The 18,089-nt window shown below is 38.0% G+C and overlaps 2 pseudogenes; both read left to right on the top strand.

Moving 5' to 3' along the window:
• Nucleotides 1-411: 411 nt before the first annotated feature.
• Nucleotides 412-2,223, top strand: LOC113888745 (annotated as a pseudogene).
• Nucleotides 2,224-3,246: 1,023 nt separating this feature from the next.
• On the top strand, nt 3,247-7,034 carry LOC113888746 (annotated as a pseudogene).
• Nucleotides 7,035-18,089: the final 11,055 nt, after the last annotated feature.

Genomic DNA, 18,089 nt, shown 5'->3' with positions numbered 1-18,089 from the left:
ATGCCAAGGCCTTTGACTGTGTGGATCATAAAAAACTGTGGGAAATTCTTCAAGAGATGGAAATACCAGAGCACCTGACATGTCTCCTAAGAAATCTGTATGCAGATCAGAAAGCAGCAGTTAGAACTAAACATGGAAAAATAGACTGGTTCCAAATTGGGAAAGGAATGAGTCAAGGCTGTATATTGTCACCCTGATTATTTAACTTATATGCATAGTACAACATGAGAAACACTGGACTGGATGAAGCACAAGTTGGAATCAAGATTGCTAGGAGAAATATCAATAACCTCAGATATAGCAGCTGGGAGTTCGGCCTGCGGGTGTCCGAGCTGTAGCGGCCGGAGAGGAGTGGCTGGAACTCTGCTTGAATATCCACATTTCAGTTTCTGCACCTATCAAGAATTTTAATTCACCACGGATAATCTCTCAGCAGAAGAAATTCAGATAAGGGCTAACCAGGTTACTGATGAGTCTCTGGAAAATACAAGGAGAATCCTGGGTTTAGCCATTGAGTCACAGGATGCAGGAATCAAGACTATCACTATGCTGGATGAACAAGGGGAACAACTAAAACGCATAGAAGAAGGCATGGACCAAAAAAACAAAGACATGAGAGAAGCAGAGAAGACTTTAACAGAACTCAACAAGTGCTGTGGCCTTTGTGTATGCCCATGTAGTAGGACAAAGAACTTTGAGTCTAGTAAAGCCTATAAGGCAACATAGGGTGATGGTGGAGACAACTCTCCTAGCAATATAGTATCTAAGCAGCCAGGCCGAGTGACAAATGGTCAGCCTCAACAAGCAACTGCAGGAACAGCCAGCGGGGGATACATTAAACGTATAACAAATGATGCCAGGGAAGATGAAATGGAAGACAACCTGACTCAAGTGGGCAGTATCCTAGGAAACCTAAAAAAACATGGCTCTGGACATGGGCAATGAGATTGAAGCTCAAAACCGACAAATAGAATGGATCACAGAAAAGGCTGACACCAACAAAGATCGTATCGACAATGCCAATGCCAGAGCAAAGAAACTCATTGACAGCTAAAGCTACTGCTGTACTTCTTTATCATTTATTTACTTTCCTAGCTCCTCCTTCAAAGTCATCACCTTTCCAGAGTTTGAAATCTTGGTTCCACACTCTTCTAATCAGGATATGTGGAAGAAGATCTAGGAGTAACAGTCCCCCAATTTTTTTTTTTAATTTTTCTTGTTTTCCCTTGAGGGTATTCTTAGTCTTCCTTCTAGCATTTTCTTTCTCAGTCCATACAATTAGGTTGATTTTCATACATTTTTTATAGTTTTATTTTTCATCCTCTCCATTTACTTTAGCAGGTTCTTCTGCTTTCAAAACATGGAAGCATTGCCAAAGACAGCCACGTGAAAGGAAGCTGGAGGCAGTGGGGGCAAGCACAGGAGGGGAGGCAAGAGATAAGAGGTTGTTACCTCAGTAAAACCTACAGACCCTAAAGCCAAAAGTGGTGTAACCACAGTGAATATCTAGTAGGGTTTAATTTTTATTTTAAGTTACAGTTATTGCCAGTTTAGGCCAGTGCTTGGTTTTGGAGCCTGGGTACACAATGTTTTTGTTATGCATCGCAACTTTGCAACCTCTGCTCCAAAAAAGAGCAGACTGAGCTTTTTTAAAGTAAGCTTAATTTCTGAACTCTTGGTGATTCACCTTTGTACATAGATTCTATGATCCATTTCATATTGCATGTATAGGAACACATGGTATAAATGAGTAGCTTTATTTTCATATTATTAATAGTATCACAGTCCCATTACAGGCCTATTAACCTCATAAATTTGTCATTAGTCTTTGAGGAAAAAATATGTAAATATGAATGTATAACATGAGAATTTCTCTCTACAGCAGGGCTTAAAATTTTTTTGAAAAGTTTGACAAAGTGTATCACGTGAATTCAGATTTACCTCAATGCCACAAATTATGTTTAGATAGGAAAAAAAACTTATTTTGATCTCAGGTAGAAAAATAGTTAGATTGCTTTGAGTTTTATGTAGTTTTAAACTTTTTTTAAACTAGAATTTATTGTTTAACTAAATGGTTTAGAAGATTATGCCTTTGGTTTACTTATCGATGATTGCACTATCATTCTCTTGTACTCAACTTCCAGAATCACATTTGTTTATAAGTGTTATAAGAATCTTACCGGTGTTTGTCACCTTTATTTAAAAACTAGCTTCTGCACACTTCAAAAAAAATAAAATAAAATAACCTCAGATATGCAGATGACACCACCCTCATGGCAGAAAGCGAAGAAGAACCAAAGAGCCTCTTGATGAAAGTGAAAGAGGAGAGTGAAAAAGTTGGCTTAAAGTTCAACATTCAGAAAACTAAGATCATGGCATCTGGTTCCATCACTTCATGGCAAATAGATGGGGAAACAATGGAAACAGTGGCAGACTACTTTTCTGGGCTCCAAACTCACTGCAGATGGTGACTGCAGGCATGAAATTAAAAGACCCTTACTCCTTCAAAGAAAAGTTATCACCAACCTAGACAGCATATTAAAAAGCAGAGACATTACTTTGCCAACAAAGGTCTGTCTAGTCAAAGCTATGGTTTCTCCAGTAGTCATGTATAGATGTGAGAGTTAGACTATAAAGAAAGCTGAGCACTGGAAGAATTGATGCTTTCAAACTGTGGTGTTGGAGAAGATTCTTGAGAGTCCCTTGGACTGCAAGGAGATCAAACAAGTCCATCCTAAAGGAAACCAGTCCTGAATATTCATTGGAAGGACTGATGCTGAAGCTGAAACCCCAAAACTTCGGCCACCTGATGCAAAGAGCTGACTCATTCGAAAAGACCCTGATGCTGGGAGCGATTGAAGGCAAGAGCAGAAGGGGATGACAGAGGATGAGATGGTTGGATGGTATCACTGACTCAATGGACATGGTTTTGGGTAAACTCTGGGAGCTGGTGATGGACAGGGAAGCTTAGCATGCTACAATCCATGGGGTCGCAATCAGTCAGACACGACTGAGCACCTGAACTGAACTGAGAGATGATATGGGGCTTCCCCAGTGTCTCAGTGGTAAAGAATCCACCTGCAATGCAGGAATTGTAGGAGATGCAGTTTAGACCCCCTGGGTCAGAAAGATCCCCCGGAGCAGGGCATGGCAACCCACTTCAGTATGCATGTGGAGATGTTAAAGTTATCATAAAAAGACTTTATAACAGTTATTAGAAATATGTTCATTGATTCAAAGGAAAAGATGGACATAATGATCAAAGAGATGAAGAAAGCTCAGCAGAGAAAAAGAAACCATAAAATAATTTCAGGTAAAATTAAGAACTGCAAAATACAGTAGCTGAAATGAAAATTTTACTGGGTATACTTAACACAAGAGCATATACTGCAGAAGAGGATATCAGTGAATATTAGTACAAGCCAGAAGACAATGACAAGAAATCTTTAAAATACTAGAAGGAAAAGGAGAGACTGTTGACCTAGAATTCTATATCAACTGAAAATACCCTCTAAAAATAATAGGAAAAAAAGAATGACAAAAACAATTGCCAAGAGAATTTTCCCCTGCAGAAAGAAATATAACAGAAAGATTTTTTTGCTGAAGGGAAATGATATCAGATAGAAACAGAAACCAAAATGAAGGGTTATAGCATGTCAGGAAGCATGTATATGCAAGTAAATAGAAAGTATTGTTCTCATTTTTAAATATAATTTACTATTCAAAGTGGATAAAAATGTACCGTAGGGTTTATAAAATGCAGAGGTAAAATGAAAGACAACAATAGCACTAAAAATGGGACAAATCAATTAAAACATGCCATAGTAAGTTTTTATATTATACTTAAAGAAATATCATGCTAATTCAAGGTAGACTATGGTGATATAAGGATGTATATTGTAATCCCCATGGCAATCACTAAAATAGCTAAGAATCAGCAGGTAAGTTAAGATAGAATGTTGTTTTAAATACTTCATTAATTAAAGAATATAGAAATGATGAAAAGAGGAACAGAAAACAAAAAAGGCAATGGTGATCTTAAATTCAAACATAATAACTATTTCAACTGTGAGTGGACTACAACTACAATTAAAAGGTAAAGATCATCAAACTAGACAAGTAAAGATATACCCATTTGAACACAAGAGTTGCAAAGAAAGCAAGGAGAGATAAGAAAGCCTTCCTTAGCGATCAGTGAAAAGAAATAGAGGAAAACAATGGAATGGGAAAGACGAGAGATCTCTTCAAGAAAATTAGAGATACCAAGGGAGTATTTCATACAAAGATAAACACAATAAAAGGCAGAAATGGTATGGACCTAATAGAAGCAAAAGATTTTAACCAAGAGATGGCAAGAATGCACAGAAGAACTGTACAAAAAAGATATTCATGACCAAGATAATCTCAATGGTGTGATAACTTACCTAGAGCCAGACAACCTGGAATGTGAAGTCAAGTGGGCCTTAGGAAGCCTCACTACAAACAGAGCTAGTGGAGGTGATGGGATTCCAGTTGAGCTATTTCAAATCCTAAAAGTTGATGCTGTGAAAGTGCTGCACTCAATATGCCAGCAAATTTGGAAAACTCAGCAGTGGCCACAGGACTGGAAAAGGTCGATTTTCATTCCAATCCCAAAGAAAGCCAATGTCAAAGAATGCTCAAACTACTGCACAATTGTACTCATCTCACACGCTAGTAAAGTAATGCTCAAAATTCTCCAAGCCAGGCTTCAGCAATACGTGAACTGTGAACTTCCTGATGTTCAAGCTGGATTTAGAAAAGATGGAGGAACCAGAGATCAAATTGCCAAGATATGCTAGATCATCAAAAAAGCAAGAGAGCTCCAGAAAACCATCTATTTCTGCTTTATTGACTATGCCAAAGCCTTTGACTATGTGGCTCACAATAAACTGTGGAAAATTCTGAAAGAGATGGGAATACCAGACCACTTGACCTTCCTCTTGTGCTGTATGTAGGTCAGGAAGCAACAGTTAGAACTGGACATGGAGCAACAGACTGGTTCCAAATAGGAAAAGGAGTACATCAAGGACGTATATTGTCACCCTACTGATTTAATTTATATGCAGAGTACATCATGAGAAACAGTGGGCTGGATAAAGCACAAGCTGAAATCAAGATTGCTAGGAGAAATATCAATAACCTCAGATATGCAGATGACACCACCCTTATGGCAGAAAGTGAAGAGGAACTAAAGAGCCTCCTGATGAAAGTGAAAGAGGAGAGTAAAAAAGTTGGCTTAAAGTTCAACATTCAGAAAACTAAGATTATAGCATCTGGTCCCATCACTTTATGGCAAATAGATGGGGAAACAGTGGAAACAGTGACAGACTTTATTTTTTAGGCTCCAAACTCACTGCAGATGGTGATTGCAGCCATGAAATTAAAAGACGCTTACTCCTTGGAAGGAAAGTTATGACCAACCTAGATGGCATATTAAAAGGGGAGACATTACTTTGCCAACAAAGGTGCATCTAGTCAAGGCTATGGTTTCTCCAGTGGTCATGTATGGATGTGAGAGTTGGACCATAAAGAAAGCTGAGTGCAGAAGAATTGGTGCTTTTGAACTGTGGTGTTGGAGAAGACTCTTGAGCGTCCCTTGGACTGCAAGGAGATCCAACCAGTCCATCCTAAAGGAGATCAGTCCTGGGTGTTCATTGGAAGGACTGATGTTGAAGCTGAAACTCCAATACTTTGGCCATGTGATGCGAAGGGCTGACTCATTGGAAAAGACCCTGATACTGGGAAAGACTGAGGGCAGAAGGAGAAAGGGATGACAGAGGGTGAGATGGTTGGATGGCATCACTGACTCAATGGACATGAGTTTGGGTAAACTCCAGGAGTTGCTGATGGACAGGGAGGCCTGACATGCTGTGGTTCATGGGGTCACGAAGAATCAGACACAACTGAGCAACTGAACTGAACTGAACTGAAGAAGTATACATTAATATGTTATTTTCAAGAAATGGACTTCAAGCATAGACACGTTAAAAAAAAAATAAAAGACTGGAAAATTATACCGTGCAAATAACTAATTAGAAGAATGCTAGTGGGGCTACACAAGAAGTAGAATTCATAATAAGAAGTAATATCAGCAATAAGGGCTTCCCAGATGACGCTAGTGGTAAAGAACCCACCTGCCAACGCAGGAGATATAAGAGACGTGGGTTTGATCCCTGGGTTGGGAAGATCTCCTGGAGGAGAACATGGCAATGCATGCCAGTATTCTTGCCTGGAGAATTTCATGGACAGAAGAGCCTGTTGGCTACAGTCCATGGGGTCACAAAGAGTTGGACATGACTGAAGTGACTTAGCACATAGCAGAGTAAAGATAGGCATTTCATAATGACGCAGTAACAATTTATTAAGAAAAAATAAGAGCCCTAAATGTGTTTTCATCTAATACAAAGCTTTAATATGCTCAGTGCAAAAAACTGACAGAGCTAATCTAGAAAGAGACAAATTCTAATTAAAAATGGAGATTTTAACTTTTCTATTCCAGTACTTGATTAAAACAAATGTATTTTAAAATGCTTTCCAATAAGAGCCCAGCAGAACGGCTCCCTCAAAGAAAGGTGGCAAGAGGAAGGGCTGGTTCGCCATCAGCAAAGTGGTGACCAGAGAATACACTATCACCATTCACAACCACATCTATGGAATGAGTTTCAACAAGTGTTCCCCTCAGGCACTCAAAGAAATCTGGAAATTTGCCATGAAGGAGATGGGAGCTCCAGATGTACACACTGACACCAGACTTAATAAAGCTATCTGGGCCAAGGGAATAAGGAATGTCCCATCACATGTTGGTGTGTGATTGTCCATAAAATGTAATGAAGATGAAGATTCACCAAACAAGCTCTATATGTTGATTGCCTACGTACCTGTCATCACTTTAAAAAAACTACAGGCAGTGAATATGGATGAGAATCAACTGTTATTGTCAAATAAGGTTGTAGAATCACAAAAATTAATAAATAAAGACTTGAATAAGATTATTAGCCAATTTAACTTTACTGGTATTTATAGAACACTACACATACCAATTGTGGAATTCACATATTTTCCAAGCATATGTGGAATATTTATGAAATAGATCAGCTGCTGGGCCATGAAAGATCTCAGTCCACTTCAAAGAACTGGATTCATACAAAGCATGCTGTTGCTGCTTAATCACTTCAGACGAGTCCAACCCTCTGCGACCCCATGGACCATGGCCCGTCAGGCTCCTCTGTCCATGGGATTCTCCAGGCAAGAATACTGGAGCAGGTTGCCGTTTCCTTCTCCAATGATAAAGTAAGAAGTGAGTGAAGTGGAGTCGCTCAGCCATGTCCAGCTCTTTGCGACCCCATGGACTGTAGCCTACCAGGCTCCTCCATCCATGGGATTTTCCAGGCAAGAGGACTGGAGTGGGTTGCCATTTCCTTCTCTGCATACAAAGCATATTCTCTAAAAACAATAAAAGTATGATCTTTGATACAAGAAGTCAATAGCAAAAAGATATCCTTAAACATTTGGAAGCTAAGCAACAAAGTTCTAAATAACTCATGAATCAAAAAAGAAATCCCCAAGGAAATTAGAAAATATTTTGAACTGAATGACAATGGAAGCAAAATACAACAAGATTTATAGGAATGCAGCTAAAGCAATGCTTAAAAGGAAATACCTAGAAAGGACAAAAGATTTAAAAGCAATGATCTGAGCTTTCATCTTAAGGAGCTAGTAAAAGAAGAGGAAATTAAAGTAAAAGGAACAAAACAATAAAATAAAAGCAAAGTAGAAATCAATTAAGTAGAAAATAGACACAGAAGTGAGAAGAGGTCTCTTGAAAAGATTAATGAAACACAAACCTCTATCTGCCGCTGCTGCTGCTAAGTCACTTCAGTCATGTCCAACTCTGTGCAACCCCATAGACGGCAGCCCACCAGGCTCCCCCGTCCCTGGGATTCTCCAGGCAAGAACACTGGAATGGGTTGCCATTTCCTTCTCCAATGCATGAAAGTGAAAAGTGAAAGTGAAGTCTCTCAGTTGTGTCTGACTCTTAGCGACCCCATGGATTGCAGCCTACCAGCCTCCTCCATCCATGGGATTCTCCAGGCAAGAATACTGGAGTGGGTTGCCAGTGCCTTCTCCGAATTTCTATCTAGATGTATCAATAAAAAAGAAAGAAAACACGAATTACCAAATTTCACTTGTGAAAGAAAGAGAGGACATCATTCCAGATTCCACATACATTTTAAAAAACAATAAAAACAATTAGGAACAACTTTATGCCAATAAATTTGACAAGCTAGTTAAATGAACAAACTCCTTGAAAGACACAATTTACTAAAATTAAATAACAAATTAGAAATCAAAGATACAATATCACTTACACTAGGACAAAGAAATGAAATAGACATAAATCTAGCAAAATGTTTTAAGATTCTATGTTCAGATAGTTATAGAACAATGAGAAAAGAAATTTTAAAAGCTATAAATAAATGGAAAGATATCCTATGTTCATGGATTAGAAGCCTACATTGTTAAAATTCAATTTTTTCCAAATTAACTGTAATTCAACATAATTCCAATCAAATCTATGTAAGTTATTTTGTAAATACTGAGAAACTGGTTCTAAAGTTTGCATGGAAAGGCCAAAGGCCTGGAATAAACAACATAATACTGGAAAAGAAAAAAAAAAGACTGGAGGACTGATACTACCTGATATCGAGTCTTACTATAAAGGTACAGCAATCAAGATAGCATTCTATTGTCAAAATAATAGACACATAGATCAATACAACAAGATGAAGAGTCTGGAAATAGACTGACATAAATACAATCAGCTGACCTTTGACAAAGCAAAAACAATTCTTTGGAAATCAGATAATCTTCTTAACAAATGGTGCTAGAAAAATTAGATGTCCATGTGCTAAAACTGTGAACTTAGACTTTATACATTTCTCACAAAAAAATTATTCAATGTAGATCATAGATCTAACTGTAAAATGCAAAACAATAAAAATTCTAGAAGATGGGAAAATATGTATGACTTTTTAAATATACAACATCAAAACCACAACCCAAAAAAGAAAAAAAGTGATAAATAAATTTTATTAAAATTCAAAACTTTAATTTTATTAAAATTCAAAACTCCATGAGTGACACTATTGAGATAATGAAAGAACAAACCACAGATTGTGAAAAATTATTTGCAAACACATGTCTTATAAGAACACATAATAATCATAGAACTCATAAATCTCAACAATAAGAGAACAAAAAATACAATTCAAAATGGGCAAAAGATCTGAACAGACACCTCACCAAAGAAGATATACACATGGTAAATAAAGCATGTGAAAAATTGTTCAACATCATTTGTAATTAGGAATTGAAACTTAAAACAACTATAGGATACAACTATACATCCATTAAAGAGTTTAATTTTTTATTAACAAAAGTATAATATGAATTGCTGGAAAGGATGCAGAGCAATAGAAACTCACCTTCATTGCTGGCAGGAATTCAAAATAGCTACTGTACAAAACAGCTTGGCAGTTTCTTTCAAAGATAAACATAATCCAACTATAAATTCCAACAATCACAACAAGGAGATAAATTATATTTTATCTCATTGTTTATATAATTTATCTCATTGATTTGAAAACTTGAAGTCACACAAAAACCAGCATGTGATTGCTTGTAGCAGATTTATTCATACTTTACAAAAATTGGGAACAACCAAGATGCCTAAAACAAGTTGTTATGTCCATACAATGGACTACTATTTAGCAATAAAAAGGAATAAGTTATCAAGCTATGCAAAGACATAGATGAATTTTAAATACATTTTGCTATGCAAAAGGAAATAGTCTGAAAAGACTATCTAGTATATTATTCAATTTCTAGAACATTCTGGAAAAGACAAAACTACAGAGAGAGTAAATAGATAAGTGGTTGCAGGTTTCCTGGAGGGGAGGGGGCAAAAGATGATTGAATACATAAAATACAAGAAAATGTTTAGGCTGGCGAAACTATTCCACATGATACTGCAATGATAGATACATGACTCTGAATTTGTAAAAATCCATAGAGTTTTATATAAAGAGGGAGTCTTGGGCTTCCCCAGTGGCTCAGTGGTGAAGAGTCTGCCTGCCTGTGCAAGAGACATGACAGGAAGGATCCCACACGCCGGGGAGCAACTAAGCCCTCAACTATTGATCCTGTGCTCTAGAGCCTGGGAGCTGCAGCTACTGAGCCCACGTGTTGCAACTACGGAAGCCTAAGCAACCTAGAGCCTGTGCTCCACAACAAGACAAGCCACTGCAATGAGAAGCCCCTGGACCACAACTGGAGAGAGCTCCCCACACAACCCAACGAACACAACGAAGACCCAGCACAACCCAAAAATAAATAAATAAAATTATTTTTTTATATAACAGTAAGCCTTAATGTATGAATACATATATATATATATATATAATCAGGTTGTCAGAGGATACCAGGATGGAATACTGAATGTGACAAAATGATCTGTGATAAAAATGTATGAAACAATCTCACCAAAGGGAATGGGGAGAAAATGCTGACCTAAGTCACTTTAGAAATGCGTAGTGTCTTTTTTTTTTAATAATATTTATTTAAAATATTTATTTTTTTTTTTATTTAAAATATTTTTTTAAATTTTTTTTTAATTTAAAATATTTTTTAATAATATTTTATTTAATAATAATAAATAAAAATAATAAATAATAAATAATAAATAAATAATAAATAATAAATAATAATTTATTTTTAATAAAATTTTTAAATAATATTTATTTAAAATATTTATTTTTTTTTATTTAAAATATTTTTTTAATTTTTTTTAAAATTTAAAATATTTTTTTTAAAAATTTATTTAAAATATTTAGAGTAACATGATAGAACTTATTTTTTTTTATTTTATTTTTTTTTAATTTTTATTATTTTTTTTTTTACTTTACAATATTGTATTGGTTTTGCCATACATCAACAGAAAAGCATAGTGTCTTTAAGACTGAAGGCAAAAAAGAACTGTACATCAGCACTGTGCTCTAGTAGATAAAGTTGTTTCCCATGGAGGTATGGGTTAACAATCCCGAAAGTACTACATGTGTGTACTGGATTGAGCAATGTAAGTAATTGACTGGAAGATGGTGGCAGCCAGATTTCTCTCCCTGTTAGAATGGGAAGCTTTACACAAACAAGAGAAGAAGAACAGATTGATCCATGTGGCAGTCAGTTAAGGTTGATGACACCATTAGGAACTCATGTTTAGTTTAGAATAGAGACATATGCCTACATTAGAAATATTGCAGATATATACGTGAGCATATATACACACATACATTGCCATACTCTGCCAGCTGAGAGGTCCTAGAATCAACAATATCAAGCACTTAGGAGCAGTGAGCACCCTTCCTGTCCCCCGACTTCCACCACTTTATCTATTCACTTAATCCTTCAAGACACACAATAAAGTGCCCACCCCTTTGATCTCTAAGTATCCTGTGTACCCCCATTTTCTCCCTTCCTATGTTCTGAGATGATCTGCTAACAGTTTTATTTCTTTCACCTACTCGACATGAAGTTGCTCAGTTTTGCATCATCTCTGTACATGGTTGCTAACATTGTATTCATGGTAGGAGAGGCTGTGTTCAATTCCTAATTCCTATTATCTTTCAAAATTCTCAGTCTCAATCTGAGCGGTTAACCACGTTTCTCTCCTATAAACCACATGGACTTGCTTTTCTTCTTATGAAATAAGAACAAAATCAAAAGAAACAATACCAACAAAAATCAAAAGAAACAGTGCCAACAAAACTGCCACTTAAATGAAAAGAGATATATTGTCTTTAATGATAAAATTACTCCTTCCAACAAGAATACTATGCATCATCAAAGCTGGGTCCCAGTATCTGGTAGCTTTGGCAGGTTCAAAGCCAATTCAAGCTCCTGATGCTTATTGCTTTTTCTGTACTATCTTTGAAAGCCCAGGACTGATCCAGCAGTGTTAGTGTTAGTCGACTCTTTACGACTCCATGGACTGTAGCCTGCCAGGCTGCTCCATCCATGGGATTTTTCAGGCAAGAACACTGGAGTGGATTGCTATTTCCTTCTCCGGGGGATTTTCCCAACCCAGGGATCAAAACCAAGTCTCCCACATTGCAGGCAGACTCTTTACTGTCTGAGGCACCACGGACCAGAAGAGCACAACCAAGAGGGAATCTCAAGATGTTGTGCTGAGATGGGGAGGGGAGCAAACTCACCCTTGATCTTGACTGCAACCATTCCTTTGAATTAAGTTTTTATAGTTTTAGAAGAACTGGAAGGTTGCCATTCCAAAGACACCTGGGCTCTTATTTATTAATCTGCATGAACCTGTGATAAACTGTTCTTTCAATTCTTAAAAATCAAGAGGGGAGTAAAAGTTAAAAGTTAACTTCCACTATCCCAAAACATAGAAAAATCTAGAAGAATAATACTTCTCTGCTCTTGTTCTTCTATTAAAATAGCACCCCTATATCTCTTGGAGAAGGACACAGCAACCCACTCCAGTATTCTTGCCTAGAGGATCCTGTGGACAGAGGAGCCTAGTGGGCTGCCATCTATGGGGTGGCACAGAGTCGGACACAACTGAAGCGACTTAGCAGCAGCAGCAGCCTATATATCTGAGTTAAGAATAACAGCCACATTCCTGCCTACAGTTGGCAGACTAACATCCTAAGCAATTAGAAGGATAAGTGTGAAGTGCATAGAGCATTTGAAATCACCTTCAGAGACAACGATGAACACAGAGGGAACTTGATCTAAATAGCTGATTAATGAAAAAATGAATTAACTTTTTTTGACTAATAGTTTAACAAGGAGAAGCCTGGCCAGACAAGGGTTAAGAATGCATTTTAGGTCAGAATGAGAAAAAACACTGGAGAAGAAAAAACATATTAATTGACTTAAGAGAGATATTAAGTAGATGAAGTGAATTTTTGTAGGAAAAATATACACAGACTCTCTGAAACTAGAACAGCACATCAGGAGGCAGTATTTCTTCCAAAAGAGTTGTAAGACCTTTAGAGTAGGAAGGTGGCCCTGAAATTCAGAATGATTTAGCCACAGGGTAAAGCTACTACATCAAACCATGCTTTGATATAGTGAACTGAAATTCTAATAGCATTTGACATATTATGATCCAAAAGTGTTCTAAAAGAACAAAAAATCCCTTCTTTTATGGATCAAATGTTATCACTCTTAGCTACACCTTAGAATCCCATTAAGTCTTTTGAAGCACAAGCTGGAATCAAGATTGCTGGGAGAAATATCAATAACCTCAGATATGCAGATGACACCACCCTTACGGCAGAAAGCGAATAAGAACTAAAGAGCCTCTAGATGAAAGTGAAAGAAAAGAGTGGAAAAGTTGGCTTAAAACTCAATATTCAGAAAACTAAGATCATGACATCCGGTCCCATCACTTCCTGGCAAATAGATGGGGAAACAATGGAAATAGTGGCAGACTTTATTTTGGGGGGATCCAAAACTACTGCAGATGGTGACTGGAGCCATGAAATCAAAAGATGCTTGCTCCTTGGAGGGAAAGTTATGACCAACCGAGATAGCATATTAAAAAGCAGAGACATTACTTTGCCAACAAAGGTCCATCTAGTCAAAGCTATGGTTTTTCCAGTAATCATGTATGGATGTGAAAGTTGGACTATAAAGAAAGCTGAGCTCTGAAGAACTGATGCTTTTGAACTGTGGTGTTGGAGAAGACTCTTGAGCATCCCTTGGACTGCAAGGAGATCTAACCAGTCCATCCTAGAGGAGATCAGTCCTGGGTGTTCATTGGAAGGACTGATGCTCAATCTGAATCTCCAATACTTTGGCCACCAGATGCAAAGAACTGACTCATTTGAAAAGACCCTGATGCTGGGAGGGATTGGGGACAGGAGGAGAAGGGGATGACAGAGGATGAGATGGTCAGATGGCATCACCAACACAATGGACATGAGTTTGAGTAAGCTCCAGAAGTTGGTGATGGACAGGGAAGCCTGCTGTGTTGCAGTCCGTAGGGTCACAAAGAGTCGGACTTGGCTAAGCAACTGAACTGAACTGAACACAAACTCTACCCATGCTACTTGTATTTAAGTGTTCTGGATTGTTGCCCAGCCAACAGTAATTTTTATAAGTGTCCCCAAGTAATTCTTATTTGCAGTCAGGGTAGAGAAGTGCTAATCTATAAATTGCAGATGTAAAGAATGATACATCTTCCCCAGGAGCACAGCACCAGTGAGACAAACCACAGCCAGATCTTTCCCTGACTCAATTTATTTTCAATCTTTTACAGTTTATAGTTTCATGTTCCCAATGCAAGTACACAGGCATTTGGTGGCTGGGCTGTCATTTGCACTCTAGCCTGGGACCTCACAAACATTAGGGATGGCCCAAACCTCAGTCACATGCTAGAGCTAACTGTGTACCTCCTTGAACCTCAGAAGGTTCATTTGCAGTCAAAACCACTTTCAGAAGAACAAAGGGAGACATCTTGGGGTGAATCTAGAGGTAGAATGCCAGGCAATTCAACTCAGGTCTGGACCTTCTGCAACCTCATCCAAGACCTTTACTAAGACTCTTTTCTCTGGGCTTCCTGGAAAGACAAACTCCAGCCGCTTTCAGAGAGAGAAGCTGAGATTAATGAAGAGGAAGAATGTTAGTCAATCCAGGTGCAACAGACAGTCCGGGCCACCCCACGTACCCTGACTGGGGCTCAGAATCCCTAAGGAGTCCTGTTCATCCCTATTGACCGGGTTAGTATGTGCCATTTTTCTGGGCCTTAATTTTCTTGTGTGTGAAAGGAGACAGTCCCACCACCTTCCCAAGGCACTCAAGGATGGACAAGTGTTCCGGGGTCCATTTTTGCAGCCTAACTAAGAACCTTTCTGTGTAGGGGTAAAAAATGAGTGGGAGAGTGGTTCTGACCCTGTGTGCACAGAGGTCATGTGGCCATGGAATCCATGAGTCCTGAACATGCCAAGTGATCATTTTGGTCCTCACTGGAGCATTAAGGCTACACAGCTGATGTGCTGTAATAGGGAAGAACAACTCTGACTCCATATTGGATCTGTTTATTTTACTTTGAGCATCATATTTTATTGCTTCTGCTACAAGTTAAGAATGTTGCCTATAGCCTGAAATATACAGGATATCCCATTATCAAGGCTCTGACCTGTAAAGGTATAACACTTTTCCATTCATATGGAGATTAAAAGTTGCAAAACAAAGAGTGTTTGTTTTGTTGGAGGTCTACAGGACACCATGAGCTAACCAACATGGAAAATTGCAAGAACAAATGATTCCAACACCAAGGAATTTGTCACAACCAGCCACATCCCTTCCTCCCTTTCTAGTATAAAAGAAACCTGACTTTAAACTTAGGTAAGGTGGTTCTTTGCGACACTAGTCCATCATCTTCTCAGTCTGCTGGCTTTCCAATTAAAGTCACTGTTGTTTGCCCCAGCAACTTATCTGTCAATTTATTGGCCTGTCATGTGGCGAGGAGTATGAACTTGAACTTGATAACAGTGGGAGGCCCACAGAAAGACTGAATTTGAGAGAAAGACTTCCCTTTTTTGTGACCCCAGTACTCTCTCATCTTGCTGTTCTCTCTCACCCTCAACAGTCCTAATTGCCCTCACCCACATTTTTAGGTCTGTATTCAGTACAAGGGTGCCATCCATATCCTTTCCTTATCCACTGATGGTTCTACTCTGGAGACAATACAGAATATGAGAGGAAATGGGCTGGCAAGGCTCTGGGAAGTGAGACATAAACCTTCCCCCACCTGCAAGTGCTCCCTCCTCCACAGCTTCTCAACACCCCACCCAACAGAGCTTGAATTTTCACATAATTTATATTGGATTGTCATCAAATTAGAATGTGTTTTAAAACCCTGGCTACTTATACATGTTTATTTCACTTCAATTTCTTTTTCAAAGTAAATTTCCTCTTTCTGAAAATATTCATAGACTTTGAAAAAATTCAGATTTAAATAACCTCTCTTGAGCATCTTTAAATTTCTTTTAAGTTCAAGTTTCAGAATAAAAAAGAAAACCATGTGATGGCAAACTAAAGCCACTGAGGAAAACAAAAACAGATAACTCATTCAAATGTAAACAGAAGGTAATTTAAAACCATATTTCACAGATAATAGATACCATAAATCCTTATCTGACCCACTCACAAATAATTTTCCAGATAACAAAACAGCTGACTTTTATCGATAAAATCCCCGTCTCCATTTTATTCTTATAGTTTACATAGATTGAACAAGGTAACCTGCCTGATAATGCTGTGGAATTTTCCTTAATTCTGTACACTTTCATTTCTAGTCCTGACCACTGAAAGAAACCAGGGAAGGCTCTTTGACTCTGGAGCGGATTAACAGACCACTTTCTCTCGATTTTTCTTCCATTACATTTCCCTTTACCCTATCTTGGTCAATAAATAGGAAGTCACCTTCAGATATCTTACTTGAGGTTCCATAGCTTAGTTGCAGTTTATACCATTAACTAGCCTGCCTTCACAAAACAATTCATATCTGAGGTCCAGTTTATATCCAGAAAATGCTGGAGCAGGACAACAGCCATTTTAATGAGCAAAATAGATCTCACCACAGGCTATTCACCCATGTTGATTTATAGCAGTAATGATAATGACTGAAATGTCAAATTTCCTAAGGCTTCTTATACATAAACCAAGCCCTCTCTCTTGCTAGCTCTCTCTGTGCATGTGTGTATAATTTACTTGCGCCTTTTGCCACAGATTGCTTAAGACAAAAATTTACCATTGACACAACACTTCTTGTGGAAAGATCCCACCTTCAGCAAACTTAATTAGGATATCAAGACCAAGACTGAACGCTAAGCCAGTTAAGCCATAGTCATTGAGTTCTGGAATCCGGGAAATCTCTCTTGGGAATTTAAGCACTTCAGTTTCAGGAGAAGAGTGTTGAAGGCAAAAATGGGCTGTATATTTCCATTTAGTCATCTGCGGTGAGCTTGATCACTTTAATGTGGCCCACTAAGGGTCACTCAGAGTGAGTAAGAGATGTGCTCAAACAAACATAAGCTTAAATATACATCCGACCCACAACGTTTCCTCGGATCTCAGGGTCAGTAGTTTTCTCCCCTTTGTGGCCATATTGGCTTTTGTAGTTATGTTATAAAGTGTCTATTTTAAACAGTAAATAAGTGATAATGCTGAACAGCTGCAGGGCACAGCCTAGAAAAATGATTGACGGCACAGCTGTCAGCTCTGCTTTCTATCACTGCACTGCTCTGAAATCCACTGTGCCCTGCTTAAATGGGGCACATTAGCAGTTTTACGGTGACTAATAGGATCGCCACACAGTAATAATCAGAACCCGTGGCACATCTCTGCAGGGGAGAGATCAGATTTCAACAGACAAAAGTCATTAGGAAGGCAGTGATAGCCTGGGCATTCCTTTACATAGCGAAGTTCTCCTATCTGAAATTTTTAAATGCATAGCTAAATAAAAACTCCACTTTAGCCCCTTTCAAACCTTAGTCCCCCGGTCTACTAATAAGCAAGCATATCTGATGTTCTCCAAGGAAATATCAGAATGAATATGATGTATCTTTACACTATTGAAAAGCACAGAAAAAGAGTCCCCTTGAATCAGATTAATTTTTTGTTTGGGAAAGTCACCAAAATGGAATCTTGTTAATTATATTAATGCAATGTAAGTTTCACTCAGAAGTTTGAGACACGTCTGTAACTGGACTTTTTTGGCTTGTGATGGAACTTGAGACTCTTAATAAGCAAATGAGGTATTGTAGTGTCTCTTTCTTCATCCTTGGGATATGATGAAAAAGGGATAGAAATATTTGCTTAAGAGTCATGGACTCTTAAAACTAATTTACCTGGTTTCAGTGCATCCATTACTGAAACATCCCCTGTCCAGACTCACTGTAATAATCTACCAATGTCCTAATCTAATTAGAGCAACTTATTTTGGTATTTTCTGGCTTTTGGGAAATAGAGTTGTGGTT

This window comes from Bos indicus x Bos taurus, unplaced genomic scaffold (genome assembly GCF_003369695.1).
Source record: "Bos indicus x Bos taurus breed Angus x Brahman F1 hybrid unplaced genomic scaffold, Bos_hybrid_MaternalHap_v2.0 tig00001493_arrow_arrow_obj, whole genome shotgun sequence".
Classification (NCBI taxonomy): Eukaryota; Metazoa; Chordata; class Mammalia; order Artiodactyla; family Bovidae; genus Bos; species Bos indicus x Bos taurus.
Note: the sequence above shows the minus strand (reverse complement) of the source record. Positions and strands in the feature narration are given on the sequence as shown.